Source organism: Cornus florida, unplaced genomic scaffold (assembly GCF_030987335.1).
Source record: "Cornus florida cultivar Cherokee Brave unplaced genomic scaffold, ASM3098733v1 CherokeeBrave_3.0.0_Hap2_Chr11, whole genome shotgun sequence".
Taxonomy (NCBI): Eukaryota; Viridiplantae; Streptophyta; class Magnoliopsida; order Cornales; family Cornaceae; genus Cornus; species Cornus florida.
Window position 1 is genome coordinate 92,095,765 of NW_026775581.1, and position 26,330 is coordinate 92,122,094.

The 26,330-nt window shown below is 38.3% G+C and overlaps 1 long non-coding RNA gene and 1 pseudogene across 1 annotated transcript; both read right to left on the bottom strand.

Moving 5' to 3' along the window:
• Positions 1-429: 429 nt before the first annotated feature.
• Positions 430-25,458, bottom strand: LOC132286032 (uncharacterized). The gene is made up of 3 exons (XR_009472652.1): positions 25,116-25,458; positions 24,074-24,121; positions 430-652 (listed from the first exon to the last, which is right to left on the bottom strand). It is a non-coding gene; the product is annotated as an uncharacterized LOC132286032 (long non-coding RNA).
• LOC132287543 (small nucleolar RNA R71) lies at positions 11,349-11,447 on the bottom strand (annotated as a pseudogene).
• Positions 25,459-26,330: the final 872 nt, after the last annotated feature.

Genomic DNA, 26,330 nt, shown 5'->3' on the forward strand with positions numbered 1-26,330 from the left:
TAATTGTGTAGTATAATTTCTCTAAATTCTATGACATTTAAAGCATGGGACATATACATGTGCATATCATTGGGTTTTTCATGAAGGAAATTGTTTTGAAATGAAAAAGGGAATTTTAGGGGAAATGTTTTGATGAATTGATTTTATAAAAACCCGGTCGCCACGGGGGTACCAAAAGGCCGGAGGGTTAATATAGCTTAGAGGGAATTAGGGAGATTGCCCTAGCGTGGTTGAGCTAGTTGGGCCCAAAATGACGCCGCAGGGGTATCAAGGGTCAGGGACACTAGTGTGATACCCCTCGATTCTAGAGCCACGGGTGATCAAGTCTGAGCACAGATCCGAAGGATACCAACTGTCAATATGTAAACAAGCAGGAATAAAAACTGAATTAAGAATAAAATAATAATACGCTAAAAGAAATCTAAAATAAAAATCCTCAAACTTTAAATAATAAATTAATATCATTTAAATCCTTCCAATCCGTACAACTCGGGAATCCATCTAGTGGACCCTTAATAATCCCCAAACAATAATTAAAATTACAGAATGTAAATACAAAGCTAAAAAGGAAGAATATCCTATGTAGTCAGAAGAGTGGGTGTCTGTATCTGCATCAACACGATCAAGCTCTACGCCTGGTACTGACGAGTACCTGAAAAATAGGAGTGGGTCAGGCCCACATGCAAGTTCCATTATATCACAATCCGTACATAAATCCGATACGCAGATACATCCTAGATAGCTCGATAATATCTAAAATAGTCCATATAGATATAGATACACACTATAAGATATTCACTAACCTATAGTCATCACACCTGAGTAGAAGGTAACACGCAAAACGCCGTAGCGTAGTCATGCACACCTAGACCTACCAGGGAATGCCATTAGGTCTAGTTATCCATCCAAGCGATATACGCACCTTAACCGTGATCAGGAGACTCAAGCTCGTACCACGGTACCATAAGTACATATATAATTTCCTTCCTAGTGTAGAAAAATAAAATAAATATCCATTATATCGTTCAACTGTTTTAGTTGACAAGACATGCATCCATGTAGGATTTAACTGTTTTAGTTAATCCATTCCGTATGTATGAATGGGTAGGGATTAGCGTTTTGATCTAATCCATCCCTCTGTATGCCACCGTCCTATACCGGTATCATGCAAATGATCCGTAAATGATGCAATATTTTTTAAGTAGTTCATCACATAAAATCCACATAATCCAAATAGTTGATAAATACAGAATTTAAACAGTTCATCAACTAAAAATCCAGAATCCATCCATGTACTAACGAGACAAAGTTTAATAAATCATCAAGCTAAAATCCAGCATCCATCCAGTTAATTGACAGAAAATATATATATAATTCTCCAATTAATTCCAGGCCACATTCAATAGTACTAGTTCAGCAATTTAAATCCAAACCCTAATCCAAATAATTGCAGTGTAATGCTTAATATTAGAGCAATTAAAATTCCAAGCTTAAATCCCTGCATTGTAGAAAAGAATTTAGTATTTCAACCACTAACATCCAATTATGCATAGACCAAACTTGTTAATTAAATGATCCTAGCATACAACCAAAACAAGATTTATAAATATATACATATTCCATTAAATTGCTAAAATTAAATTAGGCAATTTAACTCCTTCCATCCGTTAACCGCCTGTATCGTTATATACTTTCCTACGGTTAAATCCATGAGTACTAAGACCTTAATTTATTAAAGGTGGCTCTAATATAGCATGGTATAATGTTTGGGATCCATGTTCCAACCCTCTTTAATTGCTAGACACAGTTTGCACAATTAAATCCTTCCGGTCCGTTAAGTCCGTAAACCACATGCGACTCGGTTTAGACTTTCCTTCGGTTTAAAACATTAGCATATAAACAAATTAATGCATCCTAGGCTGTTAATACTCCATGATTTAATGTTTAAACCATCACATTAACCCAAACACAGTGGAAAAAACACAGTTTGAACCAAACAACACATAAATAGCTGCAGTACACACATAAGATCACAGAGCCTGCTCCCAAAACAAATGGAGCAGGCTCTAACCTGCCTAGAGCCGGCTCCCATAACCTTGGAGCAGGCTCTAATAGAGTGGGAGCCGGCTCTTTGCTTCCTAGAGCCGGCTCTCCCTCTTTGAGAGCCTTCTCTGCTTCAGACTTCTTCTCTGCTTCGTCCAGTTGCCTTCTATGTTTCCAGCGACGTCCAGTGTCCTATTCCAGACCTTTTTAAGATTTTTAGGGTTCAATTAAAGTTCTTAAATCCCTAGAGACTCCTCTTATTCCAGTGTGAACCGATTAACGAAAAGCTAAAACAACACACAACAGTTTATACAAGAAAAGCCAACTTCAGTTTAACGAAGCATACGAACAGTTTAAAGTCTGAAACATGTATCAACATTCTGTTTTAAAGTTTTCAGTGTTAAATTATAGTCCAAACCATCCTAGAAACTCCTTGGATTTCCTTACGAATTAATTTACAGAAGTCTAAAACCATAATCAACACAGTGTTATGCAAGAACTAATTTCAGTACTTTTAAACAAAAACATATTATAGTCTGGTATAATATGCATCAACCACCATGTTTTAACAGTTGAATTAATCCCTGGAGACTATAAAGAATACATAGAACACAAGTTTACAGGAAAGAAATAAAATGAAACTTGCCTTAAGATTCCAGTTTGAAACCTTCATCGCCATCTCTAAGTTTCAGAATTTCTCCAAGACTATTCCTTTCTCTACTCACTGCTTCAGTTCTATCTCACAGTAACCATACGACCTTCAGTTCCATAGCTGAAAGCCTTTCCCAGTTCTCCTTTCATGTTTTCCCTTCAACCTCTCTGTTTCTCTCTTTCTCTGGTTACGGGGAAAAGAGTTTTTGTTTTCAAACCCCCCTTGCAGAAAAACCACTTAGATATATATAGGCTCTATTACAACCCTAACCCTAATTCCACGACTAGTTATATGATGGCTAACTAATCCCCCTAAAAGAAAACCCTAAACCTACACTATATACAGCCAAATAAAACAAATAATTCATTTAAACCACAAATTAATCAAATAATTAAATTAACTCACAAATAAAACAATTATAGTTAAAACCACAAACTAATCAAATAATTAAATTAAAACAATTTCCATTCAATAATTAAATTAAACACATAAATAATAATTAAGTAATTAAGCAAATACATATAAAATAATTTCACCAAATAAAACAATTAATTTAAACAACTAAGTCATATAATCAAATAAAAATGAAATAAAAACCCAAATTTAAAATTAAATTCCAATTTTATCCTTTTAAAAACTAAGGGTATTACATTTTTCCCCCCTAACAAAAGGAATTCCGTCCTCGGAATTCATGAAACTCTGAATTAATGACTTTGCAAAATTCATTTCCGTTTTCGTGTGGCACAGCCATTTATATGAGCTCCACCAAATCCCAACACATCAAAAAATATCCAGGTTTTATGTGTAAAAACTCCCTAAATGTACAACTCCGAGGTTGTATCTAGCGACCATCCAATACTACCGAACATGTTAATGAAGGTAACGATCCCTATTCCTCCAAGTTCCAGAGAACAACCTCATAAAATCCCTATGCATCTAGCGCTTAACAATTTGGTAATGCTAAGCAATAGGCTACTGCCTAAATCGATAAAGAAAATCCGTGAAAAGTCAGCGCCATACGTAAAACTGACCTTCCTCCAAAACACATTGCTTCCGATACGGAAGACCTCCCAAACAACCATTTCCGAGTAGAAAACTCCTATATACGAGTTCAACTATCTACAAAATCCGACTATCGCCTCCAACCCGCGTGCAATCACTACCCAAAAGAGAGTACGTTTCTCTAATGTATCCTTAAAGAAAGACAAGGTCTTATTATATAATCTCGCCTCCATGCCAGATCAACCAGTGAGAGACCGATACAACATACTATCCAAAATCCCAAGCATTGTCGCACTAACCTCCTTGTGCCAACAATAGCACAGATAATAACAGACAAGCTAAGTACCGCTTTCAATTACCCATGCCAACCTAGGATATATATCCTAAGCATATTTGCTATGTGATCACACATTACATTGTGAACAAATTTCCCATCTAGGGATGTGAAGTGTAGTTGTTGCTTCAACACCTTCAAAATTCTGTTGATATAACAATGTTTAACCCCTATAAGAGGTAACCACATACTATAAATCCGTTATCAGTGCAATGTAGAACTGACACGACATGTCAAAACAAACCCGACACGTCAATCGAACTTACTTGATCCACGACTCTTAATCCATATGGAATTAAAATTCCAACCAATGTCGGTACTTTCGACCAACCATCCACTCCTGAGTAGTTCTACTTCCATGTTGATATAGGAAGTGGCTAAAACCTCCAATGATATCCAAGCCTCAATTTTCCACCTTGTTAGCAGGTGTTACCCGTAGAGATAGTGATATACGTGTCTCTATCCGTACCGCACCAAACTAAATTTGTATGTCGTGATGCAAATCATAACCATTTGACCGCACTGTAAAATTTTACTAATTTACATCTCAGTCACTCAGTCCTTCCTGGAATCAGTAAGAAAACTACCAATCCTCTTTCAGGACCCTAAACTCATCTGAGTATGGTACTACCTCCTGTGGGGTTAGCCCAAATATTCCAAGTTGACCGTCTCTATTTCCCTGGTAATAGCAAGTGTTATTATTCCCACGGGCTAAAATGCAACGGATGGCACAATAACCACCGCAGATTCAATTACCACACCAGTTGATACGATCTTCCTCCTCCCTATTACTTCCACAAGATGAAACTTAATGCAAATTGTGAACCATCACACCTATCCATCTAAGCCGTCTCGTGATCCGTGCTATGCGTAGGAACTGATATCTTTCCAGTTCCAAAATAGACAACATAAAGCTGATTTAATTGTAGCAGTCAACCAGAATCCTGACCCTTGTGTAGAATCAGCAATCTCTCATCTAGATTCGTCGAAACTACTCCGTCAGTCCTGCTCGAGTATGAGAAGTGGCTGCAAGGATCTAATGATCTCTGACGGTTCATCTCAATTATTTGCTAGATATCAGACTTTGAGACAAAATCACTATGTCCCTCCTCTGACCTACCTCCAAACATCTACTTCCCTTTGTGAAGTATCATGTTTCCTCCAGAACAAATAAAAACCAAGAGTTACAAACCTCAGTCCTTACATCCTCCTTCCAATTCGTCTAACGAAAGTATCGTTAGTCTACTAACACCAGCTTCTATAATTAGATGTTTGGCCTCACCTTCAATTTTTTTTTTTTTTTTTTTTTTTTAACACAGGTATGTGTCTACTAGACTTCCTGTCTAGCTTCGAGAAATATGAACTCGTTCCATCCTCCAATTAGTCAGAGATTTCCTAGTAACAACTAATTATTGCACTATGACCTAAAAAAAAATTTCCTCACCTTATTTGTGCAAATGAAGAAACTTTGCTTCCTTCTTGATATGGAACTCTGGTAACTTCTTCTAATGACACCTCCTCATGAATCAAATTCTTGATTTAAGAATAGACTGATGGGTAGTTAATCCGTCTACTATCCTTAGTCGGTGTCATCCTAATAAGTACTTAAACCAGTACCAAAATCCTCCTGCTGACTTGGAAACACTTGTTTAAAATTTCTGAGAAGATATTCAGCCAAGTCAGTTCCTCCGATAAACCATTGTGGTGTTACAGTTTATCAAATGAATCTATATCATTTGACTCGAACTGCCAGTTTACTTATAACATCCTGAAAACGTACTATAACTACGCATGTCAAACCCAAAATCCTAGCATAATCAACATTATTCCTCCAAAACGATAGTTGACTGATCACTCACTTGTGTCCCCAACCAAACCGTATTCCCGATCCTGACTAATTAACGAAAATGAAACACATAATGCACACACAATAAAACATGATAATACACAATAGAAACCTACGTAAAACATCGTTCCTCATAGCGAAGAAAATCTCTTTTAGAACCCAACTTTACCTGATTGGTTTAAAATCTCATTTTCCAATTCCAGAGGTAATCTTCCAACCTCAACACCTACGCTCAAACCATAGCTCAAAACAAAATCCATTTGCCTTAGCAAATGCCAAAGGCTTAACTTTCATCCTCCTTATACATGGAATGCAAACCGTCTAATGTAGCTGTATAAAGCAACTTACACCGTCACAACCTAATCCCCATACTCCCCAGAACGTGATATAAAATCATTGCTTCGTTCTGAGAAAAACTCCATCTGATTCCTGAACCCCTAAAGAGTTCTCTTTATTTACCTCGTTTAAAGGTAATACACAAGGTTAACTATATGTAGGTCAATCCCCACCAACACTTTTAGTATCATTCACTGTACTATCAGCGAACGAGATCACCTTTGCGCGATCCTTGATTGTTAAGATTCAATACCCTCTTCATGGGTATGTTGAATTCTCCTCCCCCATAATCCTCTTCGGACTCCCATTCCTCGGTTGTCTCCTTTACGAGAACAACTGAAATCGTGTTAGTCCCATTATGTGGTGACCTAAAACGCACTCCTATATCCCTCATTGGCTTATACTTCTAAAAGTAGTGCCAACCGGAACTAAACCTTCGATCTCAAGTTCTACTTCTGATAAAGAACCCGATAACATACTCCTCTACTCCTTTGGGTCTGAACCGCTGTCGCCTTGGACCCCATCCTCCTCCTAATGTCAACCATTCCATAATTATGAAACATAATTGACATCAGTTGTTTCTCCTAACGAATCGTAAACGAGTACGACAAATCCTAGAATGGCTCTAAGTTTTTAAGAGATGCAACATGGAAGACTTCTAACGAAAGACACTTCTAAGGACACTAGAACCTGGAGTGCTCTGATACCAACTATGATACCCCTCGATTCTAGAGCCAGGGGTGATCAAGTCTGAGCACAGATCCGAGGGATACCAACTGTTAATATGTAAACAAGCAGTCGTGTTGGCACTGATGTGTTTGAGACACTATTTGTGTGGTGATAGATTCGAGGTATTCTCGGATCACAAGAGTCTCAAGTACCTTTTCTCCCAAAAGGACTTGAATAACAGACAGAGACGATAGGTTGAATTCTTGGAAGATTACAATTTTGATTTGCAGTATCATCAGGGTAAGGCAAATATGGTAGCAGATGCCTTAAGCCAGAAATCTCATGGAACTTTGGCCGGATTTACTATTTGAAAATGGAAGATGCTTGAAGATCTGGCAGAAATGGGATTGCAGTGTTTTGATGATGATGTTGACAGTAAGCCAGCATTCTTGTTTAGTCTTGTGGCTCAGCCTACTCTTGTTGTACGAGTGATTGAGTCACAGAGATAAGACCCTGATTTAGATGTCGTTCACGCTTTGATCTCCAGTGGTGAGATAGTGAAAGATTAAACCTTGTATGCAGATGGGGGCCTACAGTTCAGGGATTTATTGGTGGTTCCCACAGTTTGTTGTGAGGACGTCTTACGGGAGTTTTACACTTCCTGCTTTGCAGTTCATCCAGGTGGTACTAAGATGTATCACAATTTAAGGCGTCAGCATTGGTGGAACGGGATGAAGAAGGATGTTACATAGTTTGTGGCTAGCTGCCTTACCTATCAACAGGTGAAGGCTGAGCATCAGAAATCAGCTAGATTGTTGCAACCATTGCCTGTAGCTCAATGGAAATGGGAGTAAAGTGCTATGGATTTTGTTACAGGTCTTCCACGGTCACGGAGGGGCAACGAGGCCGTATGGGTCATCATTGATAGACTGACCAAGACGGCTTACTTTTTTCCTATTAAGGCAACAGATGATGCATAGGCACTTGGTAATCTTTACGTGAAGGAGAATGTAAGGTTACATGGAGTCCCGGTAACCATTGTCTCAGATAGGGATGCCAAGTTCACTTCAAAGTTCTGGGAAGGACTTCAAGCAACGTTCGGTTCAGCGTTCCATTTTAGTACGGCATTCCATCCACAGACAGACGGCCAATCGGAGCGTACTATCCAGATGTTGGAAGATATGCTTCGGGCATGTGTGCTTGACTTGGGTGGTAGTTGGGAGGACTATCTTCCACTCATTGAGTTTGCATACAACAATAGTTATCAGGCGAGCATAGAGATGGCTCCTTTTGAGGCGTTGTATGGAACACCCTGTAGATCTCTAGTTTGTTGGACTGAGGTAGGCGAGACAGCTGCCTTAGGACCCGATGATGAGCACTAAAAATTGCGTATTTAAACCCCTTAAGCTTAGGCATTCTAGTACCTTTATCTATCTTACTTTACCATTTTAGATTGATTTTGTATTATTTCTATTTTCAGGCACTTATCCCGAAAATAAGCTAACACAGCCAAATAAGAGCTTAATTGAAGCAATTCTGGGATTAAACAAAGAAAGGAGCAAAGTGGAGAAAGAAGGAAGCAAATGAAGCCAAAGGTGGTAAACAGCAAAGTTCGATCGATCCAAGTTCAAGGTTCAATCGATCTCAGCACTTCAAGATAGGTCCAAGCCTTGACCCAAAAACATAAAGTTCCAAAAGTTCGATCGATCTAACACCATCCTTCAATCGATCGAACACTTTTGTCCTTATTCAAATGATTGATCCTATCCACAGTGGTACCACCCACTAATCACTTCTATCCTTTTCCCATAAATATCTCGTATTTGTCTTTTTTCAAAAAGCTCAGCCAGTTGGATCGATCCAGCCTAAGTTCGATCGATCTCACTTACTTTCGATCGATCCAAGTTCAAGGTTCAATCGATCGAACTTCCTCCAGTGCGAAAAAGTTAAAATTCCATCTCATTGAAAGTTGTCCTTTATCTAATCATTAGGGAATATTGTGTGCATGACCTCAGCTCATTTTGGGTGTCATTTTAACCTACCTATATAAGGATAAGGATTGCTTTTTACAAAGGAGAAAACATTTATTTTCATATCATCTCTTGGAGAGGAAGTTTAGAGGAGGAGGAAGCTAGAAACACCATTGGAGTTCTTCATCAACAAGGAACAGATTTCAACCATGGAATTAGCCCTTGAGGGTTGGAGCATTATCACTATGAGTGGCTAAACATCCTCTTGGGGCTAGAGTTAGCCCCAGTCATGCTTTCTATATCTTAATCTTGTGTATTATTGAGGGATTAGTGTTGTAGTTGATGTTTTGACACTTTGATTTATATAGATCTTGTTTATTCAATGATTTATGTGGTTTAATGCTTCCAATAAATCATTTCATTCGATCCATATGTCTATGTATGCTAGAATAGATGTTCATGTGCTTGCCTCTAGATTTTGTGTTATTGATGCATGTTTATGTGTATTGATGCTATAGATTTGGAGATTGTCAACACATAGTGCTTAAAGGAGTACTTTTGTGATTCTCTTGATGGTTCATGCTTATCTCTTGATGGATTGTGCCTCTCCCCTAGTTTATTTTCATGCTAGTAGTGTAGATGTAGTGTAGTTGTAGTGTAGTGTTAAATGGGAGGATAATCTATGCTTGTTGTTTGATGATCCAAGCTTTTGAATGCAATTAGCATATGTCTCTATCCTTGTGTTGTATTGGATTGTGAGTTTAATGAAAGGATTAATGACTTATTTTGATCTATTGTGCCTTTCACATGTTGTTTAGACAATATATGCTTTATTGCGTAGATATATTGTGCCTTTCACATGATATTTAGACAATACATGCTTAACTAGTCATCCTTGCTTGTTGAATCAACCAAACACACACACCATTTGCCCTCATTAATCACTTGTCAATGGTATAGAAATGCATTGCTTGGTGGTGATCTCTAAACCCCAAGATCTCTACCTCTTACTTACTCTTAATTGCATTATTTTGCTATCACTTAGTTTAATTTAGTTGCTCTTTAATCAACCAACAAATCTATTATTTGATCACTCGACCTACTAGCCCTAATTATGATTCCACGACATTGCTCGATCCTCATAATCCCTTGGGACGACCCCTTCTCACTCATACTACATAGTATAGGTGTTAAGCGGTTTATAAATTTAAGTATGATGCCCACTTGACACTAATTTCCAAACTCAAAGTGCTGTACATTATTTTGTGCACACGTTCGGGTCGCATCATAGTTTTTGGCGCCATTGTCAGGGATTGATTGATTAGATTAGGCAACGTTGGATTTGTGGAATTGATTAGGATTAGTACTATTTTGATCGTGTCATTACTTTATTTTTATTTTTCTTTTTGGTTACTTATTGTGTTGATTACTTAACTAGGTGCATTGTTGGAGAGGAAGCAAGCAAAAGAGCCATTGAGCATTCAATTCAAGCAAGCAAAGAAAGCAAAAAGCTAAAAATTCTAAAATTGCTAAGCTAAGCTTTAAATTTGGAGTTGAAATACTAAAGGACCTTTGTGAAACTTTCTTTACTCAATCCCTTAGTTAAATCGTCGGCCCGCGTGGAAGCTTATTTTTTATTGTCTTGCATCATTGTTGTTAAAGCATGGGAGTATGAATTAAGTGTTTGTGGAAGAAGTCTAATTACATTGTTGTGAAGGCATAGTGTTTGTCATTCTTTGTGTTTGTTGTGTTTTGCATTGTGTATGCATGGACGTCGTTCATTGAGACCAACTCTTGTCCCTCTTGATTTGCATCTTGAATCTATTGTTAGAAATCATAGGGGAAGAGGAAGTTCAAATAGAGCCAATCTTTCAATGGATGACTATAATGATAATTATGTTGAGGACATTGGTCACATAGACCAACAAGGTATCCTTCATCCCAATGTGCACAATGAGAACATACAAATACCATTAGGCATACCTAGGCCATTCATTCACCAACCACCACAACAACAAGGCTAAGTTCCATATGGAATGCCAAGGCCAATGTATGCTCCACAACCTCCCATCAACAATCAAGGAATTCAAAACCAAGGTGTTCATGTTGTACCTCAAGTAGCTAATCCACCTCTTGCTTTAAGAGACCATTATGTGCCTAATGAGTATAATGCACCTACATGCATCCAATTGCCTCCATTTAGAGCACATCATTATGAAATTAAGCCACAAACCATTCAAATTCTTCCTAACTATCATGAACTTCCAAGTGAAGAACCTTACAAGCATTTGGATGAGTTTCTTGAAGTATGTTCCACCGTAAAATATACGGACATGCCGGAAGAGGTTTTAAGACTAAAACTTTTCCATTCACCTTAAAAGACAAGGCAAAGTATTGGTTTAACAATCTTAGGCGTTTTTCAATCACTTCTTGGGCAGAAATGCAACAAGAGTTCTTGAAAAAGTACTATCCAGTTTCTAAGACCAATGCTATGAGAACCTCAATTCAAGAATTTTCACATGGGGATAGAGAAACATTTTATGAGGCATGGGAACCCTTCAATGAATTGCTTAGGAAGTGTCCACATCATGACATGCCCAAATGGCAATTAGTTCAATATTTCTTTGAGAGCTTATCGGACAACTATAAGGGTATGGTTGATACTTCTATGGGTGGCTCATACATTGATAGGCATAAGGATGACGTGTGGCGTCTCTATGAAAGCATGAGTGAAAATTCTTTGAATAGAACACTATCATCTAAGAATGGTAGAAATTCACAAGGTAGGAAGAGTGTTGGCTTACATCAAGTCGACCATTCAAATGAAATAGCCGCCGAAATGAAGTCTTTATCTCAAAGGTTTGATCAATTTTTGATTAACCAAAACTCGGCGAACCAAGTATCTTCCTTCCCTAACCATTCTCATCGTGCATCAAATGAAACATGTATAACTTGTTCTAGTATTCTTCATTCTACTTCTCATTGTCCTCACGGACAAGTGCAAAGTGAACCTAATGAACAAGTCAATGCGGCTTTTGTGAATGAAGGGAACAATTCTTATGGTACTCATTATAATCCAAGTTGGAGGAATCATCCGAATTTCTCTTGGAAAAACCAAGGAGAGGGCTCAAACCCTTCCCAAGGTGGTTTTCAAAGGAAGTACATTCCACATCCACTTCAAAACCAAGGATCCCAAGGTTATAGACCTTATCAATCACAAGGGAATCAATTCGCTAATTCTCATTTTCCCAACCAAACTTATTCCCAAGGTAATACTAGAAGTCCCACCTTTGAAGAGAAAGTTTTGAATGCTTTGGGCACTTTAAAGGCTAACACTCAATTACTTCATTCTCATTCTCAATCTATTGCAAAGTTAATAACCCAAGTAGGGCAAATAGCAAGCACTCTCAATGTGTTGTGGAAACCCATTCCTCATCGGAAGGCCACACCATTGAACATGTTAATGCGGTGACTACCTTGCGGAGTGGTAGGATTCTGGACAATCAAGTTGGAATGTCCAATGAAGAGAGTGAACCGGTGCAACCTCAAGTTGTCACCTGTCCCGTTTCACATCCCATTCCTCCTTCATTGCATATACATGACCTTGTAAATGAGAAAGTCTTGAAAGATGTGTTTGAAAAGGTTTTGTTAAAAAATGATTTGAAAACCTCTTGTGTTGAAGAGAGTTCAAAAGAAAATTTTGAAAAAGTGTTTGAACCAAAGGTTCCATTTCCGGATGCTTTAAAAGGATCCATTTCAAAAGACAAGCAAAAGGCAAAAACCAATGAAATCATGGAAATGTTTAGGCAAGTGAAAGTTAATCTTCCACTATTGGATGTAATCAAGCAAATTCTGGCTTATGTCAAATTCTTGAAAGACTTGTGCACCCAAAATAAACAAAAGCCAAGCACCAGGAAAAGTGATTTTGACCGAGCATGTAAGCTCAATTTTGCAACATAACACTCTTCCAAAGTTTAAGGACGCCGGTTGACCCACTACATCATGCATCATTGGTGATCATATCATTAATCGGGCGTTTCTTGACTCAGGAGCAAGTGTTAACCTTCTTCCATACTCAATTTATGTCAAATTGGGCCTAGGTGAATTGAAACTGACGTCGGTAGTTTTGCAACTTGCCGACCGATCCATTAAGAAGCCTAGGGGTATAATTGAGGATGTTTTGATAAAGATTAACAAATTCTTCTTCCCGGTTGATTTTGTTGTCATAGACACGGAACCGGTTCCCAATCCTAAGAGCCAAATTCCCATTATCATTGGACGTCCTTTCTTGGCAACCGCTAATGCTAACATCAATTGTAGGACGGGGATAATGAAGATCTCATTTGGCCACATAAAGGTGAAGTTGAATATCTTTAATACCACACCCAATTCATTTGGCAAATATGAGGGAGAAGTTAATGTTGTAGATGAATGTCATGATCTTCAATGCCAAGGAAATGAGCTTTTGTGTAAAACCAAAACTTCTAAAGGATCATCTTCAACCTTGTATTCTCAAAATCTTGTTTCAAATTCTTGCTTTGAAAGGGCATGGAAGCCCAAGGGTTGTAATTGCATGGATAAGGGACCAAAGATTTCTTTTGAGCTTAATCCAACAAGTTCTTCAAAGAACCATTTGTTGGGAGGAGTTCAAAACATCTATCACCCCAACAAGGAGGGGATGCATTATAAGATCTTTGATCCGGGCTAAAAGAACCCAATGTCTTGCTAGAGACGTTAAAGACTAGCAAAAGCATTCGTAGGGTGTCAAAACCGTATTCCTCCCCCATTTCTATCTTAAATTTCATTTCTTGCGAAGTCTAGATACTTGTTTTTGGTTCTCATATGCATTGAAAAGAACTTTGGTGAGGATTGCATGAGCTTTCATGTCATTATTAAGCATTCTGCATTGTTCGATCGATCTCAAACCTGAGTTCGATCGATCGAACTCCATTCTGCATCCAACACTTAGAAAAATTTTCGACCTACAGAAACCTGCATCCAAATCACCTCTCTGTCTCATCGTTCAAACTAACTCTTAGATCGATCAGGAGACCTTCGATCGATCCAACTTCAAAGTTTGATCGATCTCATGATTCAACACTTAGAAAAATTTTGAGCCTACATAAACCTGCATATTTCACCTCTCTGTCTCATCGATCGAAACATTCCATGATTGGTTTGAAAGTTCTTCGATTGATCCAACTTCCCAGTTCGATCGATCTCATGTTCCAACACTTAGCCAAAATTTTGAACCAAAAACCTACATATTTTTGCTCTCTGTCTGATCGATCGAACTCTTGTTTCGATCGATTTCAATCTTCAGTTCATTATTTTGACTTTTCAAATTTTCAAAAATCCAAAAATATTTTCATTTTTATTTTATTTTATTTCATTTTACTTTATTTTATTTTCATTTTATTTTATTATATTTTATTTTATTTTTTAAAAAGTTTTCAAAAAAAACCCAAAATATCTTAATTAAGTTTTAATTATTAGTGTTTATTCAATTTAATTTGATTAAAAAAAAAAAAAAACTTTGAAGAGAGTTCATCAAAGTTCGATCGATCACAGTTGAGTTCGATCGATCGAACTCTGTCGGGAATGTTTTTAAAAATAGAACCGAGGGTTTGTAAGATCGATCACAAAGATTGATCTAACTCACCCTCATCCTCAAAACCTTAACCTCTCTTCATCGCCGTCACCGTCCAACCACTTCACCATCTCCGGCGAAGCTTTCCAGCGAGCATTTAAGCATCAATCTCTCTCTCCCTTCTCGGATTCATCTCCATTCTTCCACATCTACACTTCTCTCATTGTTTGAGGTAAGATCCGAGAATGTCCCCATGATTTAAGCTTCAATCTTGTGCATACATGCTTAATATGTTGAATACATGCTATAGACATGACAAAATCCTCCATTGTTGAAGCTTGAAGCATTTGTATATATATGTATATATATGTGTATATATGTGTATATATTTTTGATGATTTAATTCGATTTGGGAGTATGGGCCTCGATTTGTGATGGGATTGGATGATTTGTTGTGTTGATGGGCCCACGAACACGTTCGTGTGGGCCCCATGCTTCTAAGGTCACAGATCTGTGACCTTTGAGTTTTCAATGTCGTACAGTTCGATAGATCGAACTAGTATCTCTGATCGATCTTGAGAGATCGATCGAACTCATGTCTCTGATCGATCGAAGTAGTGAGATCGATCTCACTTACTTTCGATCGATCCAACTTTTGGGATTGATCTCACTTCTTTTTATGATCGATCGAACTTCACAGATCTCACACACACACTTAATTCATTATATCTTATGTTCATGCTATCATATCTATACCCAATGCCTGTGATATTCCACATTGGATGCATTTTATACTTACATTGTTTAGCATGTTTCATATTAAACCACTTGCATAGATTCATGTCATATTTGTTTTGTCTATTTTACTTGACATACATGATTTTATTTTGTGTTTTTAAATTTCTTATTCTGGCACTAACTCCCATTGCAAGTTTTTCTTTTTCTTTTTGCAGGCCATGGTAAAGAGGAAGACCGTTGCCAACAGGTAACACGGGCCCACCCGACATACTAGGCCACGGACAGAGGAGCCAACAGAGCTCTCTTATGCACAGCGGGAGCCAACACAGGCTACCCCACCTCAGTCACCATCTCATGAGCCTGAGGATGACCACATACCATCCATTTTTGCGGCTCATCCTGCTTTTACTCCATCACCATCTCCACCGCAGATTGGAGCTGAGCATTCATATATACCACCTCAGCCAGCTCAGCCAGCCCATCTGCTACGTGATAGGCCCACGACTCGATATGTGCACATGACACTCGACCATGAGTCAGAGTTTGACACGGCCTTCTTCTCTCGATCGGTGCTGACCCGATCCGCCTACCAGGATATTATTCAGAGGGGCCTAGCCGCTATTCTTACCCCCGTTACAGAGCCGGTCTACCCATGGCTGGTTCGGTTGTTCTACCAGAACCTTCGACCATCGTCACGTACCACAGCCGAGATGTTCACTTTTATCAATGGTCATCCGATCACCATTACAGTGGACACTTTAGCCCGCTCTTGCCGCTGTCCACACAGATGTCCTCCAGAGCTTCAGGACACATATCCGAGGCTATTCGGGCCTTCATATGCCAACATGACAGTTTTCCTCACAGGTCACCATGCTAGTGGCGAGACCTTCGCCACCCGGATATTCCTTCCCGACGACCTTTGGTTTACTGATTCCATTCTCTATCAGAATATCTACATGGCGGGGCACAAGATTCAGAGGAGGGGCGATTATCTGACAGCCTTTTACTCTTTCTACACCGAGCACTAGGTGTCCATTCCCGCGCTCATCTGGAGCGTGATGAGGAAGCTGTATGACGAGTACATCGGCAAGGAGATGCCTAGACGGGCTAGGTCTCTTCCTTTCAGCCACCTCATCACCCAGATTCTCATTGACCAACGCTACCCCATCCATCCTCGGGAGCACCCTGAGAGAGGTTCCTATTACTACCTCAAGAAGGACTGGAACAAGACCTACCACTCCCTTATTACCAGGTTTTGGGACCACGCAGTATTGGTTACAGCGGAGTTGGAGTTGGAGGAGGCACAAGTACAGGCCCAGGCCCAGGCACCGGCAGAGGCAGCAGCAGCACATCCCGTAGCAGACGACGCACCAGTCAATCCAACTGCAGAGCATTTAGACATCGACTTAGAGTGCCCTGCAGACGATGCAGAGCAGGACTCTCCAGCCAAGTTGCCCATTCATGAGCAGGAGCAGACTCAGGAGCTTTCTTCTGATTCATCTATGCTTGAGACTCCAGATATGACCCCTGCCTTTAGAGTACGTCTGCAAACGCTTGAGGACGCTGTTGTTTCCATCCGAGCTGACCTCACAGCCCACAGAGATGATTTTACTGCCTTCCGCATGGATGTCGCAACCATGTTCAGAGATTTATCCAGAGACATCCGCGGAGCCAGACCTGCCCGCCCTACCTCATCCTCCTGAGCTCCCAGTCTTTTCTATCTTATGATATCTCTCTCCTTTTGATACTTTACTATTGTCACATTATCATTTTTACAGCCGGTCTGTTGGTTTTGGTATTTTTGTTGTACCTGCACTTTATCCGTTTTATATATATCTATTTTTGCTATGGATGTCATATGATTGTATTCTCATATCTGTATGTTTGACTCCATCAGGTGCATCACTGTGACTTCAGTGAGAGAGTGCTACCCAATTTCTAGGACCACCCTTATACCTCTCTCATTTCTTTATCTATTTATCCCATTTACACTTACATGTCCACTGTGCACTAATTATCCCATTTTGTTATCTGATAAGTTTATCCAAGTGCCAATTTTCAGGACCACAGTTCATCCTAAGTTTGAGGAGGCCATGCCACCCACTTCGGATACTTCAGTCCCGATCATTCTTGCTTAGTTGCACTGGTATACTCTTTCCTTTGTTCGCTTTGCACATTGAGGACATTGTGCAATTTAAGTTTGGGGGGAATGGTGCTTTACAGTGTTAGTTTTAAATTCAAATTTTGAGCATGACTTGTGTATTTGAGGGATATTTCTATGATTGGTCCATATTTAACTATGATTTTGATCTTTTGAGGACTATATTGCTTAAAATTTAAAAATTGCTTGACTTGAGAGTCCAATACTCCTTGTATGCCTTGTGGATGCCATTTAGGAGTAAATTTTTTAAAAAATTGATATCATGCTTGCACTTGTGGTCCACATCATCTTGATTTTGTGATTATTTTAAGATTCATTCTGAGATTCTACAGTAGCACCGGCGCACACTAGCATTCATTTGTGGGGTACATGCTTTGTTAATTATTGAATTGGTTATATCCCAATTGAGCTAGCAATGCATTGAAAGTTTTCATTCTTGATAAAGGTGGATAACAACCCCTTTTCACTAAGTAGCCGGGATTCTAGCCTCATCAAGCATTGAACTTCTCGCACCGAAAGGTGGAGGGCCCAAACTCTAGGTTAATAATTGAATTAAAAAAAAAAAAAAAGCAATAAGAAGTGAAGACTTCTCCCAAAAGGTGAGAAGTGGGAAATGATTAGATGGTTGTTGTCTTGATTTGTAGTCTAGTTGATTTGAGCTTGTAAGTCCGTAGGGGTGTTTGAACACCTAGTGCCCTAAAGCCGTCTGGTTTGGAAGTCATTGACCTAACGCTCGACCTCATGAACCTCTAGAAAGCTTAATAGATCAACACATTGCACCATACTTCCATCTTTGATCCTATAAAAAAAATAATAATAAATAAATAAATAAATAAAAATCGAGTGAAAAGAATAAGCCCACCTAGATGATAAAGCTTTAATAAAAGGTCCACTTTTTGTCTTGATGATCGGTACTAGATTTGTGTGCTAGTTTGAGGGTAAGGATGTGATTAATTCTTTAGTTGGATTAGATAGCAACACATTTGATGCCGGTCCACTCAAAAGGATTCTAGAGTTATTTTGCTTTGCATGATCATTTTCTTAATGTGTGGAGAACCATACTTGCTTGCTTGATGTTGAAATTTTGGGAGATTGCTTGGAAATGTTTGAAAAGTTGCACACTTGAGGTAGTTTTCTCCTAATGCTTGTTTGCAATATTGGTACCTCTTTTGAAAGAATGAGCTTAATGTTTGTGGATACCATTTCTGGAAACCCTTACGAGACTTCACTCGTCTGCTAGGGATAACCTAGGGGTTTAAAAGACTTGTTACATATGCTAAGTGCAATCGTGTTCCCTACGAAAGTGGCGTTATCCATTTATTGTTTTCTAGGTCATACTTGTATAGTTGTTCATTTCATTCCTTTACTTTCCAGTTCATTGCTAGGGACTAGCAATACTTAAGTTTGGGGGTGTGATGAGCACTGAAAAGTGCGTATTTAAACCCCTAAAACTTAGACATTCTAGTACCTTTATCTATCTTACTTTACCGTTTTAGATTGATTTCGTATTATTTCCATTTTCAGGCACTTATCCCGAAAATAAGCTAACTCGGCCAAATAAGAGCTTAATTAAAGCAATTCTGGGATTAAACAAAGAAAGGAGCAAAGTGGAGAAAGAAGGAAGCAAATGAAGCCAGAGGTGGCAAGCAGCAAAGTTTGATTGATCCAAGTTCAAGGTTCGATCGATCTCAGCACTTCAAGATAAATCCAAGCCTTGACCCAAAAGCATAAAGTTCCAAAAGTTCGATCGATCCAACATTATCCTTCGATCGATCGAACACTTTTGTCCTTATTCAAATGATTGATCCTATCCACAACTGTACCACCCACTAACTATTTTTATCCTTTTCCCATAAATATCTCCCATAAATATCTCGGATTTGTCTTTTTCCAAAAAGCTCAGCCAGTTGGATCGATCCAGCCTAAGTTTGATCGATCTCACTTACTTTCGATCGATCCAAGTTCAAGGTTCGATCAATCGAACTTCCTCCAGTGCAAAAAAGTTAAAATTCCTTCCCATTGAAAGTTGTCCTTTTATCCAATCATTAGGGAATATTGTGTGCACAACCCCAGTTCATTTTGGGTGTCATTTTGACCTACCTATATAAGGATAAGGATTACTTTTTATAAAGGAGAAAACATTTATTTTCATATCATCTCTGGGAGAGGAAGTTTAGAGGAGGAGAAGGCTAGAGACATCATTGAAGTTTTTCATCAACAAGTAGCAGATTTCAACCATGGAATTAGCCTTTGAGGGTTGGAGTATCATCACCATGAGTGGCTAGACATCCTCTTGGGGCTAGAGTTAGCCCCAAGCATGCTTTCTATATCTTAATCTTGTGTATTATTGAGGGATTAGTGTTGTAGTTGATGTTTTGACACTTTGATTTACATAGATCTTGTTTATTCAATGATTTATGTGGTTTAATGCTTCCAATTGATCATTTCATTCTATCCATATGTCTATGTATGCTAGAATAGATGTTCATGTGCTTGTCTCTAGATTTTGTGTTATTGATGCATGTCTATATGTATTGATGCTATAGATTTGGAGATTGTCAAAACATAGTGCTTAAAGGAGTGCTTTTGTGATTCTCTTGATGGTTGATTCTTATCTCTTGATGGATTGTGCCTCTCCCCTAGTTTATTTTCATGCTAGTAGTGTAGATGTAGTGTAGTTGTAGTGTAGTGTTAAATGGGAGGACAATCTATGCTTGTTGTTTGATGATCCAAGCTTTTGAATGCAATTAGCATATGTTTCTATCCTTGTGTTGTATTTGGATTGTGAGCTTAATGAAAGGATTAATGACTTGTTTTGATCTATTGTGCCTTTCACATGTTGTTTAGACAATATATGCTTTATTGCTTAGATATATTGTGCCTTTCACATGATGTTTAGACAATACATGATTAACTAGTCATCCTTGCTTGTTGAATCAATCAACCAAACACACACACACCAATATTGTAACACACTATTTGCCCTCATTAATCACTTGTCAATGGTATAAAAATGCATTGCTTGGTGGTGATCTCTAAACCCCAAGATCTCTCTCTCTTACTTACTCTTAATTGCATTCTTTTGCTACCACTTAATTTAATTTAGTTGCTCTTTAATCAACCAACAAACCTATTGTTTGATCACTCGACCTATTAGCCCTAATTGTGATTCCACAACATTGCTCGATCCTCATAATCCCTTGGGACGACCCCTTCTCACTTATACTACATAGTATAGGTGTTAAGCGGTTTATAAATTTAAGTATGATGCCCACTTGACACTAATTTTCAAACTCAAAGTGTTGTGCATTATTTTTTGCACACGTTCGAGTCGCATCACCCGACATGGTACTCGAGACTACCGAGAAGATTAAATTGATCAGACAGAGATTGCTCACAGCTCAGAGCTGACAAAAGAGCTATGCAGATAGGCGGAGACGATCGCTATCTTTTAAGATGGGTGACCATGTTTTTTTGCGAGTTTCTCCACGGAAGGGTTTGATGAGGTTCGGGAAGAGTGGCAAGTTGTTGCCACGATTCATTGGACCGTTTGAGATTTTGGACCGTGTAGGAGAAGTTGCCTACAGACTTGCTTTGCCACCACAGATGGATAGGGTTCGCAATGTTTTTCATGTGTCGATGCTACGGAAATATGAACCAGATCCATCTCATGTTTTGGATTGGATTGAGGTAAATGTTGATGAGGATGTCTCCTATGAAGAGGGTCCAGTACAGATCCTTGACACTCGGCAGATGGTGTTAAGGGGCAAAACAGTACAGTTAGTGAAAGTTCTTTGGAGGCACCACGGAGTCGAGGAGGCTACTTGGGAGTTTGAACAACAGGTTCGCTCCAGGTACCCAGAGTTGTTTCCATTCCCAGGTATGGCTTGATTTTGGGGACGAAATCCTTTTAAGTTGGGGAGATTGTGATGTTTCTAATTTTCAGTATTTTTCATTTTTTGGAATTTCGTCGCCGCGAGGGTATTTCTGTCTTTTCACATTTTTTGTACGGGATTTTAGTTGGGTCCATTTGCATTTCACACATTTTATTTTATGTGAATTAAGTGGCATTTACTTGGTGGTGCATGTATTTAAATGTGTGGTGTAATTTTGAGAGAAAAAAAAAAGAAAAAATAAAAGAAAATTGGTGGGACCCACCACTACCACATAAGTGGTCTAGAGACCACACATGGTCTCTCATCCTTTCTCTCTCCCGCTAATTTTCTTTCTCACTCTCATTTCTCTTTATTTTTCTTTTCTCTTGGAAGCAAACTTCAAGCTTTGATTCCTTTCTCTATACTTGGAAATTTTAAGTGCCGTTTGAGGCAAAACGGAGAGCACGACGAGCTCTATGCGTGAGTACCAACAATTTTAGCTTTGAGTCTCCTTAGGGATTTCAAAATTGGAGACCCATTTTAAGGGTTTTGCATCAATTTGAGGTAGGGGTTCTTAATTAATGTTTTTCTTGTTCCTTGGTGAATCATATCTCATAAAGTGTTGCAAGTATGCTTAATTTGAATGGTAATTATCTTAAAGATCTTCTACATATTGTTTAGAAAACGCATGATTCTGAATATGGGTTGCTTGGTGTGAAAAACATGCTTAGTTGTTGATTTGTTATGTGTATTGTGTTGATACATTACTCTAGATGATGAATATAGAATATACTTAATTGTGTAGTATAATTTCTCTAAATTCTATGACATTTAAAGCATGGGACATATACATGTGCATATCATTGGGTTTTCATGAAGGGAATTGTTTTGAAATGAAAAAGGGAATTTTGGGGGAAATGTTTTGATGAATTGGTTTTATGAAAACCCGGTCGTCATGGGGGTACCAAAGGGCCGGAGGGTTAATATAGCCTAGAGGGAATTAGGGAGATTGCTCTAGCGTGGTTGAACTAGCTGAGCCCAAAATGAAGCCGCAGGGGTACCAAGGGTCAGGGACACTAGCTAATCCTTCTCTTGTGTTACTGCGGGGTCACCAAAGGGCGGGTTATATTAACCATTTGAAAGTAATGGTTTTAAATGTTGAAATTGGGGAGAGACATCGGTATGCATTGCATTCCATTGCATTACATTGTTTATACTTGAGATTGATTAGTATATTGATATATCCCGACATGATATGATCCCCATTCCCATTGTTCTATTCTTTGTTGTGGGTTCATGGGGACACAAGAGACGTGTCTTAAGTGCCATCTACTGAGCAAATTGCTCACCCCATATACTTATCATTTTTCAGGTCTTGGCCAAAAGTTGGCAGATGACAATCCACCACAAAATTGACGGAGTGTTGGAAGCTTTTCATCTTGCTATTTTGTACTTAGGCCATTATTTCGTATGTCTATTGTTTTGGAAATGTAACTAAGTTAACATTTACGACCTTGTAACTTAAATGATGAATTCTATCCTTTATTTGGTGTAAATGAAACTAATGCAATCGTTGTGTATATCTTCATGTAATTGTAGCAAGTGATATTGTAAGGTGATTATATGATGGCACATTAGTTCATGAGCGTTGAATGTTTATAATTAATGGCTTAGTTCAGGTCCGGGTCATTTTAAAGTTTCCCTTAACCATTTCAGTTCATTTTCCAAGTGCAGCAGGTTAATTGCAGGATCAGGACTCGAAGGAGTCATTTCAGTCAACCGAAATGGCTCATCGGTCGATCGAACTGATTGCAACTCTCGGGATCTCCTATTTCGGTAGACTGAACCATCCTCTTGCTCTCAATATCTCACCTTCGGTGGACCGAAGAAGAGTATCGGTTGACCGGTTCTTGAGGGCTTGCTTCGGCCGACCGAAGCTCCACTTCGATCGACCGAAGTGCACATGTTGGATTTGTTTTGCTCTTCTTTCCTTATCATCCTACTCTTGACTCTTGGGTTATGTTTAGAACCTTTGGGAGAACTTAGTTTGATCTTACATAAGATGTTTTGACGTTGGAAATGATAGGTTTGACGCAGATGACCTCGGGTTCGAGTAAGGACTCGGCTAACGCTTCAGGACTCTAGGTTCGGGTCGTCACATGATCTAATTCCCTCGTCAATCCTCAAATGATGTAAAGTGACCAATCCATTGGATGTCTACATATTTAATTACTTGGAATATTATTTTTACCGTTACAACTGTATGGGCTCAACTCCTACTCAAGCTTGGATAGTCAAAAGCTCAGTTGGACTCTTTGTTAGAAATTTGTCTAAAATTCATTTATGACATGGCAAAAATCTTTTGGCTAAAGAAGTATGATGGTGAAGCTTCCAAAATTAGCTTCCGAAGGAAGCTTTGAAATTCTTGGGCAGCAAGAATTATTTTTGGGCAACAAGTGTTATTTGGCTTCTAAATGAAGCTTTGTAATATACTTGGACACTAAGTATATTTTTGGCGATAAATAGCCTTGCACTCATTTGATGAAAAATATCTGAAAGTCATCCAAGAGTAAGATAATATTCGGATCAAGAGAGTATATTAGTTTTGTGTGTACAATCTTCAAGAGAGTTGAAGTTTGTATTTGGGTGGGTTTTTTGTAACGACCCCGACTCAAGGGTCCGAATCGCTAACCGGGTCCTTACCCGAACCCGAGGTCAACTAAAGACGTTACCGTTCTTTCCTATGTCAATACTTAATATACGTGTCATCCTAAGGTTTATAAATAAAATAAAATAAATAAATAACAATAATAAAATGAGACCATGGCTACAAAGTATATCAAAACAGTCCACTAACCTATCAAAACCTGTGGAGGAGCGTCGTCCACCACTTCCTTCCCGTATCCTGAAAAATGTTAAAATAATGGAGTGAGCTAAACGCTCAGTAGAAAGTGTCTAAGACACACTTCTTACGACCCCGTGAATCCACATAAGGAATAGAGTACAAGTAAATGGGATCATGCCTCGGGGAAAACAAGTAAAACAACGATAATATCAACAAATATATACGTAAGTCGTCTAACCACCAAATGTACAATGTATGCCAATGAAATACCTTGCTATGCCATGTCGCTCCCCATTTTCGAAACAATACCGTTTTAACTTCCAAACCGTTAGTGAAATCCGACCCAAGGCACCTTCAAGGCGTTACGAATGGAGGGTTGACTAACTATCCACGACCATAAGGCATCTCCAAGGCGTCGCATCCGGCCTAGTTAGCTCAACGATACTCCCTTATAGACTACACTAACAACACGGACTGCTAGGCGCCTCCTAGGCGTCCGGTTTTTACAAACACTTTTCAAAAAAAAAAAAAAAATTCCCAAAAACAATTTCATTTGTTTTTAAAACAAACTTTTCCCTTTACTTTCCCAATGGTAATGCATGAATTATGCAAATCCTTCAATGCCATGACAATATAAAAATTTCATACATATCATTCACATCATTCAAGCATTTTTAAAACATAAATTTCCACACAATATCACATTCTCATATTTCTAATTCATAACATTTTACATACTTCCAATTCGCAAGTCCAACAACTTAAATACATAAGGCATAAAATAAAGTCATTTATTTTCATAACTACAACATCATTTTTCGTAGTAATTTAAAATCATAGAACATAAAATTACATCAACACTAAGCATGCTTCTTTACTACAATAATTTAATCATATTCATAAGTTCACTTAACACATAACATGCCTTTATCTCCTTAAATACCAATAACCACAACAAACATAATCAAAATAATTACAATTAAGCATGCTTAGAGTCAAATTAAAGGAAAATTTCACAAGAAATCTAATAAATTGTGGATTAGAGCACCCCTACCTCAAATTGATGAAAAGTCCCAATTTTTCCCAAATTCAAGCCTTAGAATTTCGAAATCCCAAGGTGCACCAAACGAGGAATTGCTCCGATCAAATCAAAGATCACGATGCGCTTTTTAATTTGCCGCAAACGGCACTTTAAAACTCTAAAAGATGAAGAAGAGATCAAAGTTTGAATCTTTGATGAAGGAAAAAAAAAAAAAAATCAAGAAATGAGGGAGAGAGAATACATACGGGAGAGAGAGAAAATGGAGACCAAACTTGGTCTCAAAGCCCTTTAAGGATAAGTGGTGGGTCCACCATTATTCCTTTTGAATTTTTCAACTTAATTTTCCACCACACTTAATTATATACATACACACACAATAAATTACAACCACACATAACACATTAAATAAATAAATGCGATGCAATTAGACTCAACCAAAACCCCCGTAGGCGACAGTTCCGGCAACGGGTCCCACAAGGAACTGTCCTGCCTAAAAAACGGAAAAATGCAAAAATGGCAACCTTAGCATTTCGAAGAGTCCTGGACTCAATGAAATATCCTAACCAACTCTCGAACACAACCGGCACGCCAAACAAGAAAAGACAAGAATGCCCTTGCATGAACGAAAAATTCCAAAAAAATGGAAAATGGTGAGATTCACAAATATTACATTTTTTTCTATTTGTGTAAACCATATACTATTTGGGGTATTTCTTGAGTATTGAATGAGTCTTCTTTATTAGTGAGTGAATGGTGTGAGAGAGAGATTATTGTGAGGAAGAACCAAAACGTTCTTCAGTTTATAATCTTCTTCTTTATAGTGATACAAACCATCATCGCCTGTGGATGTAACCCAATTTATGAGGGTGAACCACATATAAATCCTTATCTCATTTGTGTATGCCTATTTATTTTCTTGTCATTATTTTTCTCTTTATCTTTATTCCATAACACTCTTTACTCAAGCTTGGACTCAAAAAGTAAAATAATAAAAAAAAAATCATAATTCTTACATGATCGATTAAATTTAATCTTTATTCTTTATTCTTTATTCTTTATTCAACTGTGAGACAATTTAAATCAACACCATTAATGTTATAACAGAGTATTATTTTTGACGTAAAGGAGATCATGGATATATATATATATATATTCCCGGAGAAATTATAGGATATTAGTATAATGGATCATATTCTAAAACCCAACGGTGAAAGATAATGTTTTATA